Source organism: Haliotis cracherodii, unplaced genomic scaffold, assembly GCF_022045235.1.
Source record: "Haliotis cracherodii isolate W230 unplaced genomic scaffold, xgHalCrac1.p SCAF_10, whole genome shotgun sequence".
In the NCBI taxonomy this organism is placed as follows: domain Eukaryota; kingdom Metazoa; phylum Mollusca; class Gastropoda; order Lepetellida; family Haliotidae; genus Haliotis; species Haliotis cracherodii.
Genome location: NW_027266265.1, coordinates 53,183,476 through 53,202,655, shown reverse-complemented (window position 1 = coordinate 53,202,655; position 19,180 = coordinate 53,183,476). Strand labels below are relative to the sequence as shown.

General features: G+C 44.5%; 1 pseudogene; it reads right to left on the bottom strand.

Moving 5' to 3' along the window:
* Positions 1–1,882: 1,882 nt before the first annotated feature.
* On the bottom strand, positions 1,883–15,624 carry LOC139453893 (transmembrane prolyl 4-hydroxylase-like; annotated as a pseudogene).
* Positions 15,625–19,180: the final 3,556 nt, after the last annotated feature.

Sequence of the window (19,180 nt, the reverse complement as noted above, 5' to 3'; positions counted from 1 at the left end):
GCAAACACAACAAGTCTATTCAGGATATTCTCTGGGGCCATTCGACACAGGTCACAATAGGTCTTCAGTAACCCATGCTTTTCGTAAGAGGCGACCAACGAGATCGGGTGGTCAGGCTTGCTGACTTGGTGGAAGCATGTCATCGTATCCCAATTACGTGTATCGATGCTCCAGATGGTCCAGACTCGATTATTAACAGACGGCCGTCACATAGTTGGAATATGTGATCACTGAAGGTACGTTTGATACACATCGTCAGACCAGTCAAAAGATATTACCGTATTCGACGTAATAAGCCCCCCGCTCTAATAAGCGCCCACGGCGATATTTGCTGATATATTTGCTAGTGAACCCCTTCCAATAAGCACCCCTTCCGATTGATCAATGTTCACAAGACTTATTTATTCGCGTATAATACACACTCGTGTGTTATATGCACCCTTAATTATGGGCAATTAAATTCTGGGAAAATATATCTGTCGTACATAAACATTTCAGTCTGTGAGCATAAATCACCAAATTTATCTTTCAACTCTGTTTTTTTTCACCAAAATAATATTCTAATAAGAGCCCCCTCTTTCTAATTTTGAGAGCGCCCTGGGCGCTTATTACGTCGAATACGGTAAGTCTAATTTGGACAGTTAAAACGGATTGTGTTGACGCGAGACAGTTGTGGGGCCCGATCAGCTCCTGGGAACAACAGGTGCGTGTTAGATGAGCCACAACATCGGGATATTGCAACACTTTGGAATGTAATTATCGTGTAGTTTGTCGATCCCATGAGATATCGTTTAATGAAAGGATTCGATCAATACGCAGAAATACCAGCTGATCAAAATCTAGAATTAACTTCATATTATATGGCATTATGATTTTTAATACATTTATTGATATAGTTATATTTGGGAACTGAAACAGTTTTTTTTCCATTTTCTACTAATTACCTCCTCTATAAATATTTTAAAAAACATATTGGGAGTCATTGAACGTGGAATTACCCACACTAAAAACACGTTACTAATCGAATTATTAACCACCAGGTATCGACATCATACAAATATACAATAAGGCCATTGGTAAAAACATTTTCAAACAAATTATGGTTTATACATTTGATATAGATGATTTAATAAGCCAGCTGGTACTTGTTGTTTGATCCTTGCAGTTCGAACGAGTCTGTTGGAGAAACACCAGGCACCACAGCTTTTATATAGAGCTTTGGACAACAGCATTTAATAATAATGTATTGAATCTGGCTCCAACTCTCGAGAGATATTACCTCGAGTTGAATTGTTGCATAATTACCCCATTCCCATACCCAGAACCTCGTTAGTATGTCCTCACTTTATACACACAACATTCGTCATAGGCGCCGTGTTTCGCTGTGAAGACTTGTGTCCCATCGGCACGCCAGAAACTAACAATAACCGGCTCGCTCCGATTGTGTTTCTTGATTTATCTGCAGAATACGATTGCTCGTGGGTTTCAGGGAAGTGGTAAACGTCCGAGACACGCATCACTTAGGGCTTTCCTCCCACAGTAAGCAGACACGCCGTGATATAACTCGAAAACTGTTGAAAACGGTGTGTGAAGCCGAATTCTCTCACTCATTACAAATGTTTCAGCGCAAAATCAAAACTCATCGACAACAAACAAAAACACAGTAAAACTTCAACCCCCGCAAAACAGCAACAACAACGCACAAAAACACCAAAATGAAACAAAAGACAAACACACTCAATAGTTTTTGTTAAGGTTGTATTAAGATAAATACATTATCAACTTGCTTCGACCTGAACTGGTTGAAAGAGATTGAGAGAGACAACGTTTCGCTTGACAGATCTCTGAGAAGTGGTCTTACAACGTCAACTTGGGTGGAACGTTACGTCCTTCGTACAGCATATACAATGTTGTCATAGTTCCGGTTGTGCTGTGGAGCACTGATCCAGACATTCGAGATCCACTTTTGCCCCTCTATTACGTCACATCCGCCATGGAGAGCATACCGATCGACCGGGCCGATCCACCCCGTCTGAAAATATAGAATGAAATCCATTTTGTAGAAGTGTAATCTATTCTAACTGTATTCTGTATGCTGTTTTTGTTATCTCTTCCCTAAAACTAGAGCGATGATGACGCAGGGTGTATTGTGTGTGATTGTGTCGACGGCGGGGGACTTTCTGATTTGACAGACTCGATTATTGACATTCTGAGAAGGGGGGCTCTCCCCCCCCCCCCCCCCCCCCCCCACCCCCACCCCCATCCACCCCCACCCCCCCCCTCCTCCCCCCAAAGTATCATTTCCATTGCTTGCCACCAAAATTACATTGTTGCAATGTATTATTCTTTTTTTATACTTGGAGACCGCCTCCGTGGTCTAGTGGTAGAGCGTCTGACCGGAGAGCGGAAGGTCCAGGGTTCGATCCCCGACCGGGTCATACCAAAAGACGTTAAAAGCTTGTACCTGTTATTACCCTGTCTGGCGCTCGGCATTAATGGGCTAAAACAAGGACTGGTCGGCTCGTCACGCCGAAGATCCGGGTTCGATTCCCGACATGCGTACAATGTGTGAAGCCCATTTCTGGTGTCCCCCGCCGGGATATTGCTGGAATATTGCTAAAAGCGGCGTAAACCCATACTCACTCAGTTACTTTTCATAAAGAACATGTTCGATTTCCTAATATACAATTTACAAGGATTCAAAAAGTGATAAGATCTGCTCCAGGAACCGACACAGCAAAAGATTACAGATTGCATTATTTATAAATCCTTTTATTATAAATACCACTGACCTGTTCGCGACCATAGCTTCTCAATACCAACAACATCAAACAGAATGCCTCTGGGCAGTGATTTGCCGTAATTTCGAGCAACTGTATTACTGTAACGATGGGTCCAGGATGTTTCAAGGAGCCGTTTTAGTGTATCAGGCCCCACAGCAATATTGAAAAATGATGTGTCACTCACTCACTCACTCGGGAAAAGCATTCTACATACCAATAGTGTCTGGCCGAGCTGGTCTGCTAACGGGAACGCTGTCTCCCCGCCCTTCACGACGTCATTTAAGTACATCAGCACCGTTATATACCTGTTGTTTGTATACAACAGATTAGTAAGACACCGTCATAGACATCAATACGTCGTATGTATCAATACCGTCCTGGATATAAATACCCTCGTATATATCAACACCGGCGTATACATCAATAACGTCATATACAGCAATACCATCATAAATATCAACACCGTCATATACACCAATACCGTCATATATATCAGCAACATGATATATATCAACACCGTACATACTAACCAAACTAAAACCTACGCACGTACACACTACCCACCTACAGACTACGCACGTTCACACTACCCACCTACAGACTACGCACATACACACTACCCAAACTAAAGACTACGCACGTTCACACTACCCACCTACAGACTACGCACGTTCACACTACCCACCTACAGACTACGCACGTACACACTACCGACCCACAGACTACGCACGTACACACTTTCCACCCACAGACTACGCACGTACACACTACCAACCCACAGACTACGCACGTACACACTACCCACCTACAGACTACGCACGTACACAATACCCGACTACAGACTACGCACGTACACACTACCCACCCACAGACTACGCACGTTCACACTACCCACCTACAGACTACGAACGTACACACTACCACTTTACAGACTACGCACGTACACACTTTCCACCAACAGACTACGCACGTTCACACTACCCACCTACAGACTACGCACATACACACTACCCAAACTAAAGACTACGCACGTACACACTACCCACCTACAGACTACGCACGTACACACTACCCACCTACAGACTACGCACGTACACACTTTCCACCCACAGACTACGCACGTTCACACTACCCACCTACAGACTACGCACGTTCACACTTTCCACCCACAGACTACGCACGTTCACACTACCCACCTACAGACTACGCACGTACACACTTTTCACCCACAGACTACGCACGTTCACACTACCCACCTACAGACTACGCACGTACACACTACCCACCCACAGACTACGCACGTACACACTTTCCACCCACAGACTACGCACGTACACACTACCAACCCACAGACTACGCACGTACACACTACCCACCTACAGACTACGCACGTACACAATACCCGACTACAGACTACGCACGTACACACTACCCACCCACAGACTACGCACGTTCACACTACCCACCTACAGACTACGAACGTACACACTACCAACTTACAGACTACACACGTACACACTTTCCACCAACAGACTACGCACGTTCACACTACCCACCTACAGACTACGCACATACACACTACCCAAACTAAAGACTACGCATGTAAACACTACCCACCTACAGACTACGCACGTACACACTACCCACCTACAGACTACGCACGTACACACTTTCCACCCACAGACTACGCACGTTCACACTACCCACCTACAGACTACGCACGTTCACACTTTCCACCCACAGACTACGCACGTTCACACTACCCACATACAGACTACGCACGTTCACACTACCCACCTACAGACTACGCACGTACACACTACCCACCTACAGACTACGCACGTACACACTACCAACTTACAGACTACGCACGTTCACACTACCCACCCACAGACTACGCACGTTCACACTACCCACCTACAGACTACGCACGTACACACTACCCACCTACGGACTACGCACGTTCACACTACCCACCTACAGACTACGCACGTTCACACTACCCACCTACAGACTACGCACGTATACACTACCCACCTACAGACTACGCACGTTCACACTACCCACCTACAGACTACGCACGTACACACTACCCACCTACAGACTACGCACGTCGCACTACCCACCTACAGACTACGCACGTACACACTACCCACCTACAGACTACGCACGTACACACTACCCACCTTCAGACTACGCACGTTCACACTACCAACCTACAGACTACGCACGTTCACACTACCCGCCTACAGACTACGCACGTACACACTACCCACCTACAGACTACGCACATACACAATACCCGACTACAGACTACGCACGTACACACTACCAACCCACAGACTACGCACGTTCACACTACCCACCTACAGACTACGAACGTACACACTACCACTTTACAGACTACGCACGTACACACTTTCCACCAACAGACTACGCACGTTCACACTACCCACCTACAGACTACGCACATACACACTACCCAAACTAAAGACTACGCACGTACACACTACCCACCTACAGACTACGCACGTACACACTACCCACCTACAGACTACGCACGTACACACTTTCCACCCACAGACTACGCACGTTCACACTACCCACCTACAGACTACGCACGTTCACACTTTCCACCCACAGACTACGCACGTTCACACTACCCACCTACAGACTACGCACGTACACACTTTTCACCCACAGACTACGCACGTTCACACTACCCACCTACAGACTACGCACGTACACACTACCCACCCACAGACTACGCACGTACACACTTTCCACCCACAGACTACGCACGTACACACTACCAACCCACAGACTACGCACGTACACACTACCCACCTACAGACTACGCACGTACACAATACCCGACTACAGACTACGCACGTACACACTACCCACCCACAGACTACGCACGTTCACACTACCCACCTACAGACTACGAACGTACACACTACCAACTTACAGACTACACACGTACACACTTTCCACCAACAGACTACGCACGTTCACACTACCCACCTACAGACTACGCACATACACACTACCCAAACTAAAGACTACGCATGTAAACACTACCCACCTACAGACTACGCACGTACACACTACCCACCTACAGACTACGCACGTACACACTTTCCACCCACTGACTACGCACGTTCACACTACCCACCTACAGACTACGCACGTTCACACTTTCCACCCACAGACTACGCACGTTCACACTACCCACATACAGACTACGCACGTTCACACTACCCACCTACAGACTACGCACGTACACACTACCCACCTACAGACTACGCACGTACACACTACCAACTTACAGACTACGCACGTTCACACTACCCACCTACAGACTACGCACGTACACACTACCCACCTACGGACTACGCACGTTCACACTACCCACCTACAGACTACGCACGTTCACACTACCCACCTACAGACTACGCACGTATACACTACCCACCTACAGACTACGCACGTTCACACTACCCACCTACAGACTACGCACGTACACACTACCCACCTACAGACTACGCACGTCGCACTACCCACCTACAGACTACGCACGTACACACTACCCACCTACAGACTACGCACGTACACACTACCCACCTTCAGACTACGCACGTTCACACTACCCACCTACAGACTACGCACGTTCACACTACCCACCTACAGACTACGCACGTACACACTACCCACACACATCTCACCTGCAGACTACACACACGCACATCTCACCTGCAGACTACACACACGCACATCTCACCTGCAGACTACACACACCCACATCTCACCTGCAGACTACACACACCCACATCTCACCTGCAGAGTACACACACCCACATCTCACCCGCAGACCCCCCACACACACATCTCACCTGCAGACTACACACACCCACATCTCACCCGCAGACCCCCCACACACACACCTCACCTGCAGACTACACACACCCACACATTTCACCTGCAGACTACACACACCCACACCTCACCTGCAGAGTACACACACACACATCTCACCTGCAGACTACACACACACACATCTCACCTGCAGACTACACACACACACACATCTCCCCTGCAGACCCCCCACACACACATCTCACCTGCAGACTACACACACCCACATCTCACCCGCAGACCCCCCACACACACACCTCACCTGCAGACTACACACACCCACACATCTCACCTGCAGACTACACACACCCACACCTCACCTGCAGAGTACACACACACACATCTCACCTGCAGACTACACACACACACATCTCACCTGCAGACTACACACACACACACATCTCCCCTGCAGACCACACACACACACATCTCACCTGCAGACTACACACACGCACACATCTCACCTGCAGACTACACACACGCACACATCTCACCTGCAGACTACACACACACACACATCTCATCTGCAGACTACACACACACACACATCTCACCTGCAGACTACACACACACACACATCTCACCTGCAGACTACACACACACACATCTCACCTGCAGACTACACACACACACATCTCACCTGCAGACTACACACACACACACATCTCACCTGCAGACTACACACACACACATCTCATCTGCAGACTACACACACACACATCTCACCTGCAGACTACACACACACACACATCTCACCTGCAGACTACACACACACACATCTCACCTGCAGACTACACACACACACATCTCACCTGCAGACTACACACACACACACACATCTCACCTGCAGACTACACACACACACACATCTCACCTGCAGACTACACACACACACACACATCTCACCTGCAGACTACACACACACACACACATCTCACCTGCAGACTACACACACACACACATCTCACCTGCAGACTACACACACACACATCTCACCTGCAGACTACACACACCCACATCTCACCTGCAGACTACACACACCCACATCTCACCTGCAGAGTACACACACCCACATCTCACCTGCAGACCACACACACACACACACACACACACACACACACACCCACACACACACACACACACACACACACACACACACACACACACACACACACACACACACACACACACACACACACACACATCTCACCTGCAGACTACACACACCCACATCTCACCTGCAGACTGCACACACGCACATCTCACCTGCAGACTACACACACCCACATCTCACCTGCAGACTACACACACCCACATCTCACCTGCAGACTACACACACTCACATCTCACCTGCAGAGCACACATCGGTTTGGTGTATGTGGAAGGTGTATTTGATGACAACATGGTTGCTTCTCGACGTCCTCAGGTTGCCGTCCGAGCTGTCGTAGTGAGAATGGTAATGCCCGCCGGGGGGATACATACCGAACTAAAATCAAGGAGGTAGTTGTAAGACGATGCCTTTTGTTGAAGGGGCGGTCGAGTAGCCTAGTGGTTCAAGCGTTCGCTCGTCACGCCGAAGACCCGGGTTCGATTCCCGACATGGGCACATTGTGTGAAGCCCATTTCTGGTGTCCCCTGCCGTGATATTGCTGGAATATTGCTGAAAGCGGCGTAAAACCATACTCACTCACTCACCTTTTGTAGCATCAGTTTTATCGACAAGTCTTCTCGAGGCAAGGAACTTAACTGAACACAACAGTCCAGTTTCGGCCTAAACAGATTTAGTACTGTGATTTTATATCATTTTAATATCCTCTCGCGTTGATCCACTGTTATTTTATTGAACAAGTATTTCATGTTTCAGAAATGAAAGTGTCAGCTTGAGGTTTTAAAATTTGAGGTTATTCTCCTGTCTGTTTTTCCTCATTATTAATTTCCATCCGCAAAATATAATTGTATCCAAATGAATAATATTTATGCTGAGGTCTCCTTTATGTCATCTAAACGATTTTGTGTTGGTTTTGCAATATAACACTTTGTGATTCTTATTAAGTTAAGAGACCGTCCCCGAGGTCTAGTGGTAGAGCGTCCGCCCGGAGAAAAGGTCCGGGGTTCGATCCCCTGCTGCGTCAAACCAAAAGACGTTTCAAGATGGTAGTTGTTGTTACCCTGCCTGGCAATAGGCCTTCTGTAGGCCCACGTCGCCCTTAAAAACAATAACACCACCACCACCACAAACACGTTTCAACCCATGCCGTACTAGGCTGGAGTTTCTGACTTATATTTTGCCTGGGCTAACGAGTCCATGCATAGTCCTGTCAAAATCGGTTCGTAAACAACATGGCGACACAGCAGGTTTCGGTCGATTGCGGGATTTGCAAAGCAAGTGTACTGTCAACTTGGCGTCGACATATTGTTCAAATTAAATGCACGTGATATAGGAGGAACACTCATACGGACGAGACATAACTCGTTATAACCCCTGGTAGCGCTACGAGCGTGCCACGAAAATTCCAGCCTCGTTCGACCAGGGTGGAAATTGGACTTGTATTATACTCAGTTAACTCCCTTGCTCCGGGTAGATACTGACAAGCATACAAAATAATGTTTTACCGAGGAAATGTGAAATATTGTCATGAAGAAATAAAAACATTCCTACCCCTTTGTAGATGAGGCATCTTCCCGAGGCAAGGGAGTTAACTGACTTTAAAAGTCCAGTTTCCACCCTTGCCGAACTAGGCTGGAACTACTGGGCTCGATCGTAGCGCCACCAGTGGCTATTACCAGTTATGTCCCTTCTAAGCCTCCCCTATGGACCAATCAGATTCCACCTCTCGTATCACTTGCGTTTGCTTCAAACAAAATGGTGGCGCCCAGTCAGGACGATCTGATCGATAATCAAGATTTATATTATTGTGATAAAACGGGTCTTACATCGCGAAATGCATCAAATCACGTGAGCACCTTGATTAAAAACATGCAAAGATTTGGCAAATATCTGCTGACAACGAGTTGGCGGACACATGTTTTGCAAATCCTGCATTGGACCGAAATCTGCGAACCGGATTTCGATTTCGGTGCGCGATTTTGATTGGACTGTGCATAGACTCGTTAGTCCAGCCAAAATGTAACTCCATAATACCAGCATAGTTCGGCAAGGGTGGAAACTGTACTTTTATAGGCAGTTGACTCTCTTGCCTCGGGAAGATGTAGATGAGGCGGCTAACCCACGGGATCGGGGGGTTAGGCTCGCTGACTTGGGTGCGGCGTTAAACAACAAACAACAACCAATACTGAATGGCATGTACAATAAACTAATCAACTAAATGATCAAGGATTATATTGCATGATCTGTAAATATTGTTTGCGATTAAAGAATTCAGCAGTTTACGAGTCGTATATGGTCTTCTCGCGTGTCCCATCGTAACCATGGTTACTAGAATCCTTGTATGCGAAAAATAATTCCCTTGTATTTATTCCTATTGTATTACCAACGTTGTAGTAATAATTTAATCAAACCTGAAACGATTCACTTTCTTCGAGAAGGTCAAACGGCATCTCCGTCAACATGGATACCCTGCAAAAAGAATGGTTATTAACACACAGTGACCTGATTACCGAATTTCTTTTAGTGATCAAGTTTGGTTAGAGTTCAACGTCATTGTACCACAGACGCTATACATGATGCATGTATTATATGTAAAGTGAACAAAACGACCCTTAAAACTCAGAGCATCCCCATGCGGTATCAGCGTGGCCAGAGAGGGTCACCAGTACCATATGCTTGTGAGAACCGAAAATAGGTGACTTGTGTACAAGCTTTCATTGTGTGTCATGGTGCAACGCCATCATGGCTCGTTGCTCATACACCAAGTCACTAGCTTGCTGGTCCAATAGCCTGCAATGGTGTTTGTTTGTTTGTTTGTTGTTTAACGCCGCAGTCAGCAATATTCCAGCTATATGACGGCGGTCTGTAAATAATCGAGTCTGGACTGACAATCCAGTGATTGACATCATGAGCATCGATCCACGCAATTGGGATACGATGACATGCATCCACGAAGTCAGCGAGCCTGACCACCCGATCCTGTTAGTCGCCTCTTATGACAAGCACAGTCACCTTTTACGGCAAGAATTGGTTGCTGAAGACCTATTCTAACCCGTATCTTCACGTGTCCCGACACATTCGAGCAGACTTAACAAGAGTAGGGTGCCGCGGACCAATTCGTCCAGAGCCCCTCCGGACAAACCACTGGTACCTACCTCTGTTGAATGTTATGTAATACGGGATCCGAGTCTGCCCGGATAAAGGAAGTGTAACCAGTCCGTGTGCGTCCGCCTGTCTTTTTGATAATTGTCCCGTTCTTCCCAGTCATGGTGGCGGGGGCGACGCCGTGTCTTTTAGCTAGATCAGTGAGGTAGGCACACTCTTCGGGCGTCAGAAACTCAGGAACCTCTGGGTATTGAAATGAGAAGAGAAAGATTTTTAGCGGTCTCAGAACTATATATCAGGAATGGGCATTGTATTTTATATACCTTTGGATAGCCTAATAATACTATTTATTCAAAATATAGGGTACTTGCTTATCGTAAGAGGCGACTAACGGGATCAGATGGTAAGGCTTGCTGACTTGTTTGATTCTTGTCATTGTATCCCAATTGCGTGGATCGATGCTCATGATATCAATCATAGGATTGTCAGTCCAGACTCGATTATTTACAGACCGCCGTCATATAGCTTGAATATTGCTGAGTAGGGCGTTAAACAGCAAACAAACAAACTTGCGACACGGAAACACGCAAAAATAATCTTTTAATAATATCTCCAATAATGTCATTATTTAAAGCGTTCACAATTTATTTTCATTCACGCTATGGACGAAGGTAAAGGTCAAGGTCACATCATATTCCCGTCTCACGTGAGGTGTCACGAGTGGTCCTGCAGCTGAGACGTCTTAATTCAATGTGCATGTCCCTCTGACTTGTCAGAAACCCGTGACTGTCGGTTTGAATCCCAGGTTCATCCTGATTATGTTTCAAGGTTTGTCAGCACCAGTGGTCGTTTCACCAAAGTGGTAAACGTCTATGACCTGCACAGATTCAGGCTCTCCTGCCAGATTTAGCACACACGCCGTTTGGCTTAAATGAAATTCACACATAGTACCCATTTAGAGAATCAAACCCTGATCTTAGGCGAGTGTCTGCTCACTCGCTCTCATCCACTCAAACAACGACCCACCCACCTTACTCACTGCCTCTGACCCCTCTCCCGTAGGCAAGGGAGTTAACTGACTGTCAAAGTCCTTTTTCCACCCTTTGTCGTACTAGGCTGGAATTCCGGAGTAACATTTTGACGGACTAACAAGTCTATGCATAGTCCAAACAAAATCGCGCAACGAACTAGCTTTCCAGTACGTAAACAACATGGATTTCAACGTGCAGATTTCCGTCGACTGCGGGATTAGCAAAGCATGTGTACTGTCTGTTGGGCGTCGACAGATATTTTCCAAATCTTTTCATGTTTCTTATCAAGGTGCTTAAATGATTTGGTGCACTTCGCGAGGTAAGACCCGTTTTATTACAACATAGACTTTGCATGATTATCGATCAGATCGTCTTGACTTGGCTGATATGAGAGGTGGAATCTGATTGGTCAATAGGAGGGACATAACTCGTAATAGCTACTGGTGGCGCTACGATCGAGCCACGAAATTCCAGCGTGGTTCGACAAGAGTGGAAACTGGACTTTGCCTCGGGGAGATAACTCTCACCCACCCGCCTACCTTACTCACTCACTCAAACTCACCTACCCAACAATCCACCCACCCACCTCATTCACCTACTTTTCTCACTCACCCACCTACTCAACAATCCACCCACCTCGCCCACTCAACAATCCACCCACTGATTCATTTACTTACGGAAGAGCGGCGGAAGGACACCAGTGGTGATCCTCCTGTGCGTCCGCCCCGGAACTAGACGTATTTCTGTTGTGTCTCCAACCTTAAATGTTGTAAATATCGCAAATAGACAATTAAGTCAATGAACAGTTGATCCTCCGAGAATCTAACCCACCTATATTACCCTGGGATCCTCAAACAGGTACGCCATGTTTTACAACCTTCTTCAATTGTCTTTCCTTCAGCGCATTTTTATGAAACTTGAAAAGAATACACTGCAAAATATGTGTTTTGTCCTAAACACAAAGTTTAACACGTTTCTTATCTTATGATATATATAAATGCGTATCATATGTTTTTTTTAGAATTGAGTGCAAAATCTATTCATGTTTATGATATAAACAGGTTCATAATCTAGATGCGTTCAGACTATCTGTAATTTAACGTAGTATTGTGATACGTGATAACGTAGATTTCGCTTACGCTCACTCTTACATGCATGTGTAATAATCAATTCGGAAGAAAAACGAAAACCATTAATATTCAAAGAATCCAGTATATAATGTCTTAAGCTAATATGTTTGGACTAAGATACCAATATATGATTATACAATTTATGATTACGCGAAAAGAGCAGTTAATTAATGCTTTACACTCATCTTCCCGAGGCAAGGGAGTTAACTAACTGTATTAGTCCAGTTTCCACCCTTGCCGAACTATTCCGGAATTCCGGAGTTACATTTTGGCTGAACTAACGAGTCTATGCATAGTCAAATCAAAATGACGCAAAGAACTATACATCCGGTTCGTTAACAACATGGATTTCAAAGTGCAGATTTCGGTCGACTGCAAGATTTGTAAACCCGGTGTACTGTCAGCTTGGCGTCGACAGATATTTTCCAAACCGTTTCATGTTTTAGTCGCCTGTACAATCAATATCTAAATACTATCAACAACATTAATCAGTGCTTATTGTGGTATATATCTGGCGGGAGATCTATCTCAGGACATCACGTTGAATATTGTCTTAAAACTACCTGAATATTTTTCGCGCATACAATCCAAACCACATTGCTTCATGCACTTTTGTTTCACATTGCAATCAAAGGCATGGCCAGCTGAAAACTGAACGAGCTCTTACCTGTCCTGGGTCAATCCGCGGAAGAATATAGTCCCTTGGGTTCAGCTCCGCACACTTGTAACTTGCGTTTAAAGCATCAACGTCAGGGACGACGTCACCGTTGGGAAGACAGGATATAACGTGTTGGGACTTGGCATGACGTCTTTGTCAACACACAAGCCACCAGCAGGGACAACGTCGTCTCGGCCACACTGATGGTATTGAGTGAGTGAGTGAGTGAGTGAGTGAGTGAGTAAATCAGTGAGTAAATGAGTGAGTGAGTGAGTGAGTGAGTATGGTTTTACACCGCTTTTAGCAATATTCCAGCAAAATCTCGGCAGGGGACGCCGTAAATGGGCTTCACACATTGTACCCATGTGGGGAATCGAACTTGGGCCTTCAGCGTGACGAGCGAACGCTTTAACCACAAGGCCACCCCACTGTCCCGTACAGGTGTGGAGACTTTGAACAATATGTCAGTTATATCGAGGTGCGTGCCAACTTTATACAACAAAAAGGCATCATGCTGACGTTACTACTTTGGTGACACCACGTCCATGAACTTGGCAGACCAAGAAGCATAATCGAATCGATTATCAGCAGGTCCTTGCATAGATAAGGGACGCAACTCTGCATTGCGAATTGCAGTGCCTTAGATCACTATTAGATTATTATTATTATTATTTACAGATTAAAATTACAAATGCAGCAAAGAGGGCTTGTGTGATCCTGGCACAGTCAGGCTGGTTAGGCTCATCATCGGCTCAGGGCCCTTGCCCCCTCTACACGCAGCCCAGACAGCGAATGGGACTTCTCTCAGGAAGCGCTGACTAGTCAAACCCACCCAGAACTTTTCGGGGAATGTGAAGACTCCACAACACTGCAGCCTTCTGCATTACCCAGATTGTCAGAAGGTAGCAAACGTGGGTACTCTCCCAATTATCATCATCATCATCATCATCATCATCATCATCATTATTATTATTGATTGTGACTTGTCTTGCGTTAGTGTGACACATATATTTCACTTCCATTACTAGGTGTGTGAGGGAACCCAGAGACCCATTGACTATTTACCATGCATCATAACAATCCATAGAAATGACAAACCATTGTCATAATTTCTACTTTTATTACTTGCCCGTGAAGAGATCACCCGTTTAATAAACATACAGCTGTATTACACATTGTGTAATACCAAAACGCGTGCTTATGTACTCTCGGAACACGTTTCACGAACAAATATTGAAAGCTCTCAACATCCCTTGGCTTATTCAACGACATTGCGTATGGAGTTGATAGATCACTGAGAGGAGCTTATGGACACACGATGACCCCAGCAACCTTGTTGCTAGGCTGACGTCGCATGGCATTGTTTCGCCGATGGACCTTGCCACAAAATTTCACAATTTACGTCATCGGGTATTGTGACGTGATTGTAAACTTTGAGGTGCAAGGCCCGTTCCACAAGGCGATCGTATTGTAGCACAACGACAGTCGTTAGTCTACATTAAAGTATGTGAGTTGCGATTAGCCCTACGATAATTTTGTGGAACGGACGCCTGAATTCTAAAGGTGGACCGTTGTATGGTATCAAATTCATACGTTTCAACTTTTGACGTGTTTGAAGTATTATTCTGTTAAACTCAATTGGACTATGATCGTGTAGGTGTCAGCCTATTCATACTCAACAGTATAATTTTAATAACGTTATCAATGGCAAGTAATAAATAAAATACTAAACTCTCTCCCGTCTAAAACCAATTTTATGAAACTCGTGAATAGTTGTGGTATTACACGGGAGCTCGTTTAGTATTCTATATTTATGAATGTTCTGTAACTTCATCAGCATCTGTAAATTGGAAAATAGTCTCGATTAAGCTAGTGACACGTACCTGTTCATGGTGAAGTATACAGCCCAGTGATGAAGATACAACCAGGATAGTCACGCACTGAACGTTACACAGTAGATCTGATTTAACCCCTTTCCCGCTAAACCTTGATGGCGTCAGCGGCTAAGTGTAACCTTCATATTCCGGACGGTACTGTTATCAGTGAAACTGTCTTCACTAACAAAATGTACAAAAAATGCGTTGAAGATATTTGTATTTCCTAGTCCAATAGCATTTGTATCTCATCGACAGTCGTGACACAATTGATAATTTAATGAGTGACACTGTCACAAGTAATAATATCAGTGATTTCTTGCGATGAGATAAATAAGTCTTTGGGAAGCATAGCCTAAAATTTGTGTATAATCAAGGCCTCTGAACAGTTTATGACACTATGTTGGGGATATAAACAAGAAAAATGAGATATCTGTTCACTTTGATATTTTCTTCGTGTTCTGAGGTGAAACCTACCGTATACTTGTCTCGTGTTTTCTTGCTTCAATACAATATCTCCGAATGATAAAACAAATCAGTACTTGTGTAATTAACCCGAATAAAAGTATTTAAGAAATTGGTTGCATTTTAGAAATACCATATTCATACTAATACAAGAGTTGCGGTTATTTTTAAATCTGGTGTTTAGTGATTACATTGGTGTTTTTACATGCTTAAGGAGAGCAATTATCAGATTCACTCAGAAAGGGAGACTCACCTCCCGATTAAATGTTTGGGTTTGTGAGTGAATGTAGTTCTGCGCCGCTTTTAGCAATATTCCATCAATATCACGGCGGGAGACACCAGAAATGGACTTCACACATGGTACCCATGTGGGGAATCGAACCCGGGTCTTTGGCGTGACGAACGAACGCCTTAACCACTAGACTACCCCACCCCCCCAATTAAATGTTTGGAACGAGTTTACAGACATACGATGACATACCATTGTTATATCACAGCTGTTAGGCTTTGGGTAGCTACGCTTACCATATCCCTTACCCGTTCCCCGTTTAATATCGGTTTTTCTATATGTCAATCCTGGGGGCTAGGATCGCCCCTTAAGAAAAGACTATGTGCGCTGTCGAATTTACAATGTACTTCCACATCTCCGAAAAAAGCCATTTCAAAATCTATTCCAATTTGGTTCCTTTCGATAATAATAGGGCACATGTAATGGAGAATATCACACTAAAGTCCTCCAGTAAAGTTCAGTTGGTTAAAAGGTTAACATACTTTATTAACAGTTTAAGGGTTAATAAACATATCCACAGAACAATAATGTACAAACTGTATTTAAATATCTTCAGGGCAAACATAGAAGTAATGTGCCCGTAGACTCAGAAATATAACGCTAATAAAAGACAACGAAGGTTTGTTTTACGAGCATGAAACAATGTATATAGTAAGACGGTGTCCTTTATAAACCATCTCTATTATCAGCTAAACCCGTGAAGATTCCGGGGTAGAATGATCTTCAGCAACCCATACTTGCCGTAAAGGCGACTACGTTGGTCGTAAAAGGCGACTAACAGGATCGGGTGGTCAGGCTCGCTGTCTTGGTTGATGCATGTCATCGATCCCAATTGCGTGGATCGATGCTCATGATGTCAATCACTGGATTGTCTGGTGCAGCCTCGATTATTTTACAGACCGCCGTCATATAGCTGGAATATTGCTGAGTGCGGCGTTAAACAACAAACCAAAAAACGAACAAACAAAACTAAATGTTTTGCTGAACCTGTGATTGGTGTAAAGGGCGCTTCAGTTCTTCGGTCTTCGATTGCAGTTGGTGGAGGCTTCTTCATTTGTTCACATAAGCCTCTCTTCTGTATAGTCTTCGTATATACGTGGGCACGGTGGCCCAGTCGTCTAAGGCGCCGCGATTCGAGGTGCAGAGTTGCGTCCCTTGGGCACGCCAGAAACCTATGATCCCGGTTCGCCCCGATTATGTTTCTAGGTTTGTCATCACCATTCCCATGCTCGTGGGTTTCACCGAAACAACCGAGACCTGCATCACTTCCGTCTTTCCTCCCACATTAAGCTGACACGCCGTGATATAACTGGAATACCTTTAAAAGCGGTGTTGAACCCAACTCACTCACTCGTATATACATTTAGTGATAACTAATTTTTTGGATCTGGTTCAATAAATATGACAATCACAAAATTGTATTCCACAAATAATTTATGATTCCATCAGTGTATATATAAAGTATTTTGCAATCAAAATATTGTCGTTGACTAGACGAAATAGAGAAACTGTTAATATAATGACGGGTAGCCAAAAATTATCTACGTGGGTCTCAGAAGAAACCTAACGCCAAAGAAAAATATAATAATCCCTAGTCTAGTTCTTTAAACGGTGTTAGAACCTACACCGAAACGTCGCTCCTAATCTTAATTGTAATAAAGAAGTCGTTCAACCATAAATTCTTATCCACACTGTATTGTTTCAATAAGACGTTTTCTTAATTTGTCTGTTATTCCTCGCATTTAGAGGTTTATAAGTGAGATAGAGCACCTCTCCTCTCCGTCGAAAATAAGACCTCGGCAATCGGGTATCGGCAATGGTGTGACTTCCTCGACCATCACCTCGGAGTCGTGTTTTATCTGTCACGTAAAGATCAAGCACATGTATTATGGAACAACGCATGTTGCGTGATGCCTCTCCACATACAACATTATATAAAGTATATTTTCAACATCTGCCACAGACAACGGGGAACATAAATCAGAATTGAAAGCTTGACACTTTTATGTTACATTTCCCAAAAGCAGAAAATATATTTTAGAAAGATATATAAAAGAAATGTAAAAAAACCCCACACAAACCTTTTACCGCCAGCTGAGAGCAGAAAACAATGAATACCAGACACATTTGCTACAATGAAACAACATATTCCACAACGGCGACCTGTTATAATTGAGTTTGGACCAGACAAACCAGTGACTGGCATCCCGGCACTATAACAAGCACTCAACCAACCTGTACAATCCAGTCTATTTAGTCGCCTCTACGGCCGTCATGGGTAGCTTGGGACTTCATGTAACCCAACATCCCCACGGCATATGATCAGGAAACATCAATCTTTATGAGACATAAAATGCAGATATGAAAACAAATCGTAGTTGTCACCGTGGCGAACCGTGTGAACATTAATTTCATGACTTATTTATTAACATGATAAATATAGAAGTGCCTTTTTTAAATAGCTTTCCAATATCAATTTTATAATTGATATAAACTTGATTTTACGTAATATTGAACATCTCACTGTCAACTAAATTAGAACGTATATAAATCAGTTCGTTTTTTAGAAAAAAATGACATTTGCCGGATGCGATCGTATCTTTCAAAGTCTTCATTCTTTCTTTACTTGTATCGCCTGTATGTGGCCTACAACAAAAACCCAGGGGGCGAACACGTGATGCTATACGGATTCAGGCGTCATAGGCACGTATTTTACTGATGGGACAGGATATATTTGATATATCCTTAGGCTGTGGTAGAGTCGCTTGTGGAATCTGAAATACACGACAAAACAGAGACATCAAAATTGACAATATCAG